Source organism: Serinus canaria, chromosome 1 (assembly GCF_022539315.1).
Source record: "Serinus canaria isolate serCan28SL12 chromosome 1, serCan2020, whole genome shotgun sequence".
NCBI lineage: Eukaryota > Metazoa > Chordata > Aves > Passeriformes > Fringillidae > Serinus > Serinus canaria.
In genome coordinates this window covers 52,338,074-52,347,786 of record NC_066313.1, presented here as the reverse complement: position 1 = coordinate 52,347,786, position 9,713 = coordinate 52,338,074, and the positions used below count along the sequence as shown (strand labels likewise).

At 34.7% G+C, this 9,713-nt stretch overlaps 1 long non-coding RNA gene across 4 annotated transcripts in view; it reads right to left on the bottom strand.

The window, feature by feature from the left end:
• The window catches only part of LOC103827394 (uncharacterized), a 95,470-nt gene that overhangs the window by 21,904 nt on the left and 63,853 nt on the right, over positions 1 to 9,713 (bottom strand). For 3 of the 4 annotated variants that reach the window (XR_007777893.1, XR_007777891.1, XR_001989637.3), the window contains exon 4: positions 1,191 to 1,277. The exons of the other annotated variant lie outside the window; for it this stretch is intronic. This is a non-coding gene — a long non-coding RNA (uncharacterized LOC103827394). The remainder of the gene's footprint in view (positions 1 to 1,190; positions 1,278 to 9,713) is intronic. 4 annotated transcript variants of the gene reach the window in all.

Sequence of the window (9,713 nt, the reverse complement as noted above, 5' to 3'; positions counted from 1 at the left end):
TTATATATATATGTCTATTTTATTTACCATCAGATACTATGAAGCTCTAAATATATTTTCTGAATAAATGAAAATACAAAAAAAGCTAAGAAAGTGTTCATATACAAACAATATATAAATTTACAGCAATAAAAAGGCATAGGGAACACATGCAATGTCCTGTTCCATGACTCGCGTGCAGAAGTGGCTAGCCTTACTTCAGCAGCACAGTTAATACTGGAGATATTTACAGTCTTAACACCAATATTTACGTGCTGCTAAAGTATGACAGACATCAGCATCACAAGATTGACTAATTCATAAGTGGTATGTCTCTTCAGGGTGATGAAATCCTTGTATTTTTGAGGCAGCACAATATGGCCTGCACCTTTTCAAAACCCACAAACCATTATGTGCTGCTACGTTATGCCAAGGTATCTACCATGCTTCAAGGAAACAGAAACATACTCTGAGCTGAATGCAGAATTTTCTTATTGAACTTTAGTTTTCATGTAGTAACATCAGTTGTGCTAATGAGCTACAAAATGTTTAGAAAACATCTGTCCATTGCCAAGCTGACTATTTACGGTGAAGCTCTAGACTTTATTGTCATGTGTACATAATACCTTAATGAGACATGAACAACAAACTGGACAACTGTGTTTCTAGTTAGATGAACTAAAGATTATGCAGATGTTTATTTCAAAAGAAAGCAAAAAACACTGGATTATTTTCTAATCTGACTTTTTGTCATCTGGAAACTTGGATGTGAAAAGAAAACCCAAAAACTTTCATATGTAAGAGAAAAGAGCTAATTTCAAAATAAGCTTTTGTGAACTATTCTATCAGTCTTCAAGCCATCTGCTAGCTCTGCAGCTTACCCTTACTGCAACTTTTGGGCAGACAGACTCAAAAGAGCCTTAATTAACTTCAGAAGAAAAAAAATTAAAACCCAAAACAATTGTTAGCAAGAATAGTAACTTATCTGTTATTATGGGCAGGAGTTCATCTGCCTCCAGCCTAGAATTGACCATGCTATTTTACTTGATGCAGGCAAGAGATGTGGAGCTCAAGGTGCTGCTAGGTATCATTTTCTTATACTAAAGAATATCAGAGATTTAAATGTCTGCAGTCCTTTTACTGGTTCCCTAAATAACATGAATTATGCTTTAATGTTTTTATACTAAACTGTTAAGACAAAAGCTACTTACACAGCATGGACCCAAGCATGCCACTCCATTGCAATAAGCCTCCTAGTCAGATCATGACAGACAACTTCTGGAAATTAACAGGGCTATCTGGAAGCACAAAAAGAAATTTGGAAGGCCATGTGGGGGGAAAGATTAGGGAATTTTCTTTTCTCCCTTCCTATCTTTGTTCCTACAGTAATACAGCAGGGCAATATCAGCTAGAAGAGTCCTCTGCCACAAATTTGCCAATGAAAGTGAGATTTCCAGTGTAAATTTACAGGTAAGAGCAGCAACACTTCTTATATAGTTTATCCAGATAGGAATGCTAACTGGAGGAACTGCATCAAAGAGCCATTTCCAGTATATTTTATACATGCACAGCTCTATTTACGCTTATCCCCACCCCACCTCTTACCTCTTATGTTTGTTTTTTAAATCAGACAGCTAAAATAGGCAAACTAAATTAAATAGGCACAACTTACCCAACTTACCATGGTGAACTAAAGCAGGAGTACAAAGTCAAAATAAACCTATACTGTAAACATATGCTCTGACAGTTGGTCTCCCCCCTGAAGAAACTGTGCTAGGCATAAACCAAGAGAAGAAAAAGAAAAGACAAAATCTCCACCATATATACGTGCAATGTGTGGAAGGCATAAATAAAGATAGATGTGAGCAAAAATGCTAGCCAGCAGTAAAATATTTACTTCAACTTTTCTGGAAAAAGAGTATGAAAAATATTTTCTAGCAAGAAAAATATTGTTTTGTACTTGTAGATTTACTTTAAAAGATTGAAAGAAAATTACTTAAATAAGACAGCAGCAACATTTAATACCTTTGGAAGTGCATTTCTCACTTTTACATTCAGGCCAAATTCTTCATTTGAAACAACATGTGTTTAACAGATACTATTCTTTCAATTGCCTTGTTGATTTCTGGTTCTAGCTTAAGTATGGAGAGGTTTTTTTCCTGTTGTATAACTGAATCCCTTTAAAACTAAACTATACACACCATGAAATGAAGACTTGGCAGAACTATTATGATATTTTCTACAGAAAGGACATTAGTAAGAAAACTTGCAGGTAATTCCACCCACCCATACAATACATGAACACAAAACCTTGCATGAATTACAGGATTCCAGACTGTTTGAGTTTTCCTTTTTTTTTTTTTTTATGATTTTGGAAGGTGTTTTGTTGTTGGGTTTTCTTTTTTTTAACTTTTCTACAAATGTCCCAAAAGAAACCAACTAACCCAAAATTCAACACAATGTGACTGTATGTCTTCTACACTGCTATTAAAATAGCTTTAATCTGCAAGGAGAATAGGCAAATTATCACATAAAATTGAAGGCAATCTATGTGAGAGAAGGGGTTGTGGAACAGGAAAAGAATGAAAGGAGGAAGTCTAAGATAAGAAGTGTACTGATAGCTGAGCCAGGAGTCTACTGAAATCCAGGAATGTCTGCACAAAGCTATTTACCATTATGCTTTGGTCATAAAGTCAATATAGGTGTTACCATGAGCGCATCTCCTACCTCCATCCTTGTGTTTTAAGTCTGTGGATGAGAGACAGATTGACAAAGAAGACCTCAATAAAAGCTGGGCATCATGCATGCAAGAAGCTCCATTACATTTTTCAAGTCCCTAAAAGCAAGAGCTCTGCTGAGGAAGAAGGATTCTGAAGATGCAAAACTGAAATTCCACAGAAGCAGCTCACGTACACATGTCAGGAATGCTCTTTGAAAAAAATGTACTGGAACTGTTAAAAAAAAAAGAAAGGAAAAAAGAGAGAAGTGTATGTGTATATGTATTTGCCCTAGTTTTAGCAATCAGAGTGTTCCCAAGCAATGAAGGAGCCTTTCCTTGATTTCAGTATTTCTTAGTTTATTTATCAAAGACCAAGCCCAATATAAAATATCGTTTTCAGTTTTTACTGTTTATAGTTCAGAGTTTATGACAACACCAAGCCAAACCCAATCTTTTCTGACCCTATGAAAACCAGCTACAAGTCAATTCTGGCTACTATATATACTAATAAGCTCCTTAAATGCAACTATAACTACTAATAAGCTCCTTAAACCTCTGTGTAATATATTATATCCAGAAGGTACCACTAGGCCTGCAATCTGACTGACAGGCCAGTGACTTGGAGTAAGAGACACCAAGGACTTTGTATTAACACTGTATGTTGTCTCTAATACCCAAGAACATGAAATAAAATTAAACATTTACCTTGTGCCTTTTGGTCATACAAAAAAAGCGCTCCCTTGATACTTCTTGGCCAGAAGCTCTTCCTCATCAATAGTGTTATACACCATTGCTCACAACCATATTCCTTTGCTTTAGTTCCTTACTCATACATACAAAACACAGATCCAATATGAAAGCAAGGCTACTGCTTCACTGTTCATTGTGACCCCTTCCCAACCTTATTTCACAATAAAATTAGAAAACCAAACACGAACCTGAAAGACTTTAGTGTTCCACAGTGTAAAAGCATTACATTTGTCCACGAGTGCATCCTCTGTCCATCCTCTACAGTCCTGACATCAGCAATTACACATGTCCATATCTCAGTTTCCCCAGTTAGCTTAGTTTAACCAGAAACGAGACAGAGTTTGCACTGAGATGGCACAACATGAAGTGGGGCATCTTTGACAAGTGTGTCCTGGTCTGTGCATTCCATTAATGGAGTGAGTTACTTCTGTGTTAGACAGGATATTTTGCAGTGTAGCTTTTTGGACAACTGCTGGCAAATTTGCCAAGCTCTCCTCTGACACACCACTAACTATGAATAAACACAATGGCAGTTCAACCCTGGAAAATACTTTTAGAGTTTTATTGAAATAATCTGGGAAAAAGAGATAATCTCACTGTTCATTACCAAGAAATCTAAACATTTCTCTTCTCTAAGATTCTCAGATCTAAAAGTATATGTAGCTGGATCTTTCTCATACACTGTTTACACCCCTCTCTCCAAGTTAAAACAATAGTTTCATTTTGTCATATGCTTACTCAACACTGCAGTATTTATACTGCAAACATACTAGAATTTATTACTCTTCTTCATTCTCAAATCTAAGATTTAGAAGTATACTATTTTATTCCTGCCTTCTTGCTTCTTTTTAAGGAACCGTCTTTCCATCTAATTTGTGGCGTCAGCAGCCTTTAAAGTGATATACATGTATTTTTTAAAAGGAAAGATTCCACTGAAATATTTCTGAACATTAACTTTGAAGGTATCATTGTACTTTTGGCTACTATTCCATTATTACTTGGTTAAGGCATAATCTACAATACTCAGTTAATTCTGGTCAAAGGAAGAAGAATTAAGATAATAAACTATATACCTTGACTGCTCTTCTCCTGAAGTAACAGTGAGATTTTTAATTGCTGTTAAAGACTGCAGTTCTAAAAAGAAAAAATAAAATTAAATAATTTTTAAAAAAATCTATCTCTAAACTAGCAATTTTGTTGCATGTGTTTGTTTGGTAATTTTAAAATTAAATAACTCAAACACAGCAATAAATCTGCCTCACTTCACCTCAAAGAGGTGCAGTAATCCAGGACCAAACTTATACACACTCTCCATGTATAACAGTCCTCCCATACCTTCTAGCAAGCAGCTGAATACTTTTAAGACTAATATAAAATTGTGTAAAAAAAAATCATAAATAATGCTTTAAATAATTCTCTGAACAAAAAGATGAATACTTGAACAGAGATAACTAGCATTAATTTAAAGTTTTGGTAGCACAAACTTTGACATAAAAAAAAAAAATTAGTGTGTTCGCTATTTCCTGATTATGTCAACAACACTCCCCATATAACCATGGCAAAAGACTGGGAGAACTACATTTTTTGCAATGTGAGGTATTAATAACTAAAGTAAAGCAGATGACTGCTGATTACTGAAATTTACTGCTACTAAATTTGGAGAATCTATATCATGTGTCCAGCCATCTCTCCAAGGATCATGAACAAACAGATTTAGACTAGCTGGAGAACTACTGCCTAAGATAAACATGAAATAACAAAGCCAGCCAAAAATAAAAACCAGGAAGTAAAACCATTGAGAATTTCAGAAGTATAAAAATACCTAGAAATTCAGAAGTGCAGTTAAGGACTCTCAGCATCAAATTCTGTTTTACACCCTTTTTACTTAATTTAAGACTCCAACTACTGCTTATACTAGCTTGATTCATGTATTAATTTGTATGAGGTGCACCCCCCCCCCCCCCCCGTGAGTGCTGATTGCACTCAGGAAGACAAACCAAAGTGAAAACTGTTACTTGGTTCTGCAATATTGGTGCTTCTATTGGAGTAATGAATTGCAAACAGAATGCAATGGATTTTTGTGAAAGGCAAGAAACTAAAGGTAGTCAGTTCTGACTTGAACAAGTACAGTATGTCCATTTTTATAGCTTGCTAACTAAAAAAAGCATAACTATGGGAAGCTGATATAGCACTCAAAAAATTATCAATGTACTGTTTGGTATATTATAATTGTATTTTAGAATCAACTGCAGCTTAAAAACAAAACTGAATAAGACTAATCCCTCCCACCTCTTTTCCCAGCTTCTAAAAAGTTTTTTATCAGAAGTTGATGCATTAAACTAGATTGCTATATGAAACATTTTACAGGGAACTTGTAAAGTAACAAGCTCCAAGTTGTAGCAGAGTTTGCAAAAGTTGCATTTCAGAAAAGCCTTCCAGACCCCTCTTGACTGCACTGCTATCTTGCACACACCTTCTAAAAATCTGTCTTCTCTGCACCTTTGGCAAGCACACAGGAAGAAAAACTGTGTGAACACTTTCAATCTGTACCAGCATTCTTTCTGCTTGAAAGGACACAAAATTAAGAAAAACGAAGAAGCTATTTCTATGTTCAACAAAGTAAATTCTATATTTTATTATAGTAGTAATTAAAATGTTCTTTCCCCCCAGTTTTATCACCAAAAAATTAAAACTAAATATAGTGGATCCATCAAAATGAAAACCAGATCTGTCTTAGAATATAATCTTCAGTTTCTGCATGACTAGTAAAAAAATTTCCTAACACCTTTTTGGATTAAAAAAAAATTAAAAAATATAAATATTTTCATGTTCTCCAATAAATGTAGACTTAGATTATTACACTATTACATTCAGGAAAGATTATCCTCTTATTATAGCTAAACTTTACAAAACCTGAAATATATAGAATCATTAGTGATAAAAGAAAATGTGACAATCCCTCTCCAAACAACAATAACTGTTCAATACAAATCAGGTACATATTGTAAAGTTATTAAGACAGGGAAACAGGTTCTCCTTTTAAATGCATTAAATTAATAAAAACCCAGAACTTTAAAATCTATCAACTATTGATTCTCTCAATTAATTTGCTGGTTGTCTTACCAAAAAATAAAAAAATTAAAAAAAAAAAATTATGAAGTTCTCAGAAAACTTGCTCTTGTAACAGTCACTGGCCATGTATAAAATTTTGTGCTCCCCGAAACTGGCATAGCCTTTTATGAAAGAAGGCCATGCAAGTACTGTTGTTTAAATCTTCTAACTCTAGAATGTATAGCAAAGCATTTCTTGTCCTCAGTGGAATATTCAAGTCATTTGTGCAGAAACCCTGGTGGTCTGTGCACAGGATCAATTTCCAAAGTACTTCTAGGAAAGTGAAAAATATATTGGTCAGTATTAGCCAGACTGCCTTCCTAGTTGCTGTCTTATCTCAAATTGGTGAATGATTACAAACCATAGGCCAGTAACAGAGCAACATTTTTTTAAATTGCCTTATATATAAATAATAACTATTTAAAGTATGCCAAACCACAAATCTTATATTGATATTTTGTTACATCTCAGTATTGTATGGGACTATAATGCCTAAAGATAAAAACCAGGCCCATAGCTCAGAATGAAACCCCACTTGTAAAGGGCTAAATTTGCTGCTTGTCTGCTTTCAAAGATTTAAGGTCAGAGTGACAGTGCTATAAAATAAGGGTCAAAGCACAAAAAGACCAAGGCCACAGAACAAAGAGCTTTTCGTGTCCTGAAAGAAGTTGCTTTTTGTAAGCCTGCCTTCTGGCTCAGGCAGTAAATTTGTCTTTTTCTTAACATCATCACTACATGACTTCTATAAAATGCCAGACAACAACAGCATGACTTAGGAAAGGTGAGACTGACCTGTTTGAAGAAATCAACTCAACTGTTAAGGGAACCCACTAGTTAATAGTAACTAGTGGAGCAGTTACTCCTAGTAACTGCTACTTTTACTTTTCCAGCCATTAGCTATAGTTCTACAAATTCATTATTTAATTAGCAACTTCAGCAGAAGTTTCAGGTGTCCATAACACCTTTGGGGTGCAGATTCCTGGTCATATTATCTTATTGTTTATTCAGTGGCAGCAATCTTTCCCCCACCTCTCCATGAAATTTTAATAGAAACCTACTAATCTCAATAGATACCATCTAAAACACAGATTTGTGTACTCCCTTTCAAAAACATTTGTTTGGTTCCCCACTTTCCGTCAATGAGACCCACTATTCACAGAACTGAGCTAATACAAAATAAAATGGGGCTAAGGCTGACACAGATCAATAAGCAGTAAATTTAGTTTTTCCAGCCAGAAAACAAGCTTTACTTCGAACATGCTTTTCCAAAATAATAACATGGGTTTTGACAAATGAAAGGAACTTTATCCCCTGCAACCCCCCCCCCCCAAAAACAGGACAAGTTATAAGGATGCTGGGTACTTCTTACAGCTTTATACTAAGCTAGATTTTCAATTTTTCACTAACAAGCTTAAAGTAAAATCACAATGAATTAACTAGATGTTAATATATTTTAAAAAAGGGTTTTATAACCCAATACTTAAAGTACACAAGTAGTTAAAAAAAAAATCAGAATTGTACTCTCAAACTAATAAATATCCACAAACCTAAAGTCTCCGAAAACTAGCATCTACATTTTTTTAAATAAGAAGTTACTTGACAGTATGCTCCTTGAGCAATATCAGTACTGCAAGAAGTGTTTCTCCATCATAATTCAAACCTGTATGAAAGAACCAAAATTATCTGCATTATCTTTTACAGCAGGTCTAAGGCAAGACATTTTGAAAACACAAATCTTCCATACTTCAAGTAATTATTTTTCTCTTCAAAATAGATGGCTTCTGTCTTCAAAGTTACTTTTTTTTTTTCAGTCCTACTAACTTACTTAAAAGCTGGAACTGGAGATGCAGACATGTGGAATTAGGTTAAAAAATATACAAAAAAATCCCTTACCTTTTGACTCTGGAGATCTATAACAGCTGAGTTTCAGTGCCAACAAAACAGAAGTTTAATGAAACAAATCACTTTGCTTTTGATCTACCTTAAGCTATAATATCTGATTTCTATATTAATTATTAAATGCATTATTTAATAAAATTATCTTTTTTTTCTTTCTAAAAATTTAATATAATTGAAAAATACCTTAATATAGGAAAAGCTTAGTGTAATGTATCAAAGGCCTACTCCAATCATCCTACACTTTCTGAAGGAAATGATTACTCCTCATCTCCTAAGCAGCACTGGTGCGAGTATACTGATTTTTCTTGTGGTGAATAGCAGCCCACAAGTTAAGGAACTGATGCAAACTGGCAGATTTCCCCTTCTAATTCTGAGTCATATGCGTCATCTTTTTGTCAAAAGCTGGGGAGAAAAAGAATCTCTCTTCCAGCCTGCCACATGAAACCACCTGCTTAAAGGCAGAACAGACCAATACTGCAATACCGGTCTGCACATTGCTGGTACTTTCACATTTACTCTTGCTTTGTTCAAATAAACAAAATACTGAAGACAGCTTTAATGTTAATGACAGAACTTATCTCTTTGATTTAGAGTCAAAAATCAAGCAGGTAAAAGAAAAAAAAGAAAAAAAAGAGAAAAGTCATATTGGCCTGAAAGTGCTTATTCTTAAAATGGTAGTGTCTTACCTGCAAAAGACTAAGAGTTCAGTTCCTTAAAAGCTTACATGCATGCTTGGTTTAATCACCTAGAATCAGACAGGTTTCAGAGAAATACATTCCAAAACCAAGAGTTCATGTGTGTGATTAAGACCTCTGTATCACTGTACATGGCTACCCACTAATTCCTCAAACCCAGTCCCCCAGTAAAACGAAAAATCCCCCAAAATCCCAGAGAACCTACCATTTTCTGTAGGTTAAATTTCACATGCTCCTTTTTCCCCTGTTGTGCATTTTAATTAAGAACCAAATTAAGAACCAAGAAAACTATTTTCTTCTTGGACAGACTGATCAAGGCCAGTCATTGCTGGACTATATATACTATGTTATGACACAATAGCTCTCTTTCAAAGGCACCAGCATCAGTTAAGGTTGGGCACATCACTGCCAGCAGATTACATATTTTCAAATTGCACTAGAGTTGCTGATCAGACCTGCTGAAAACAGGTGTAAATGTTTACTGCTACAATGCACTGCAGTATTTATATTGATCTGTGGCACTGCCAGAGTGGTTGCAAGTAAATATTTTTAATAGAAAA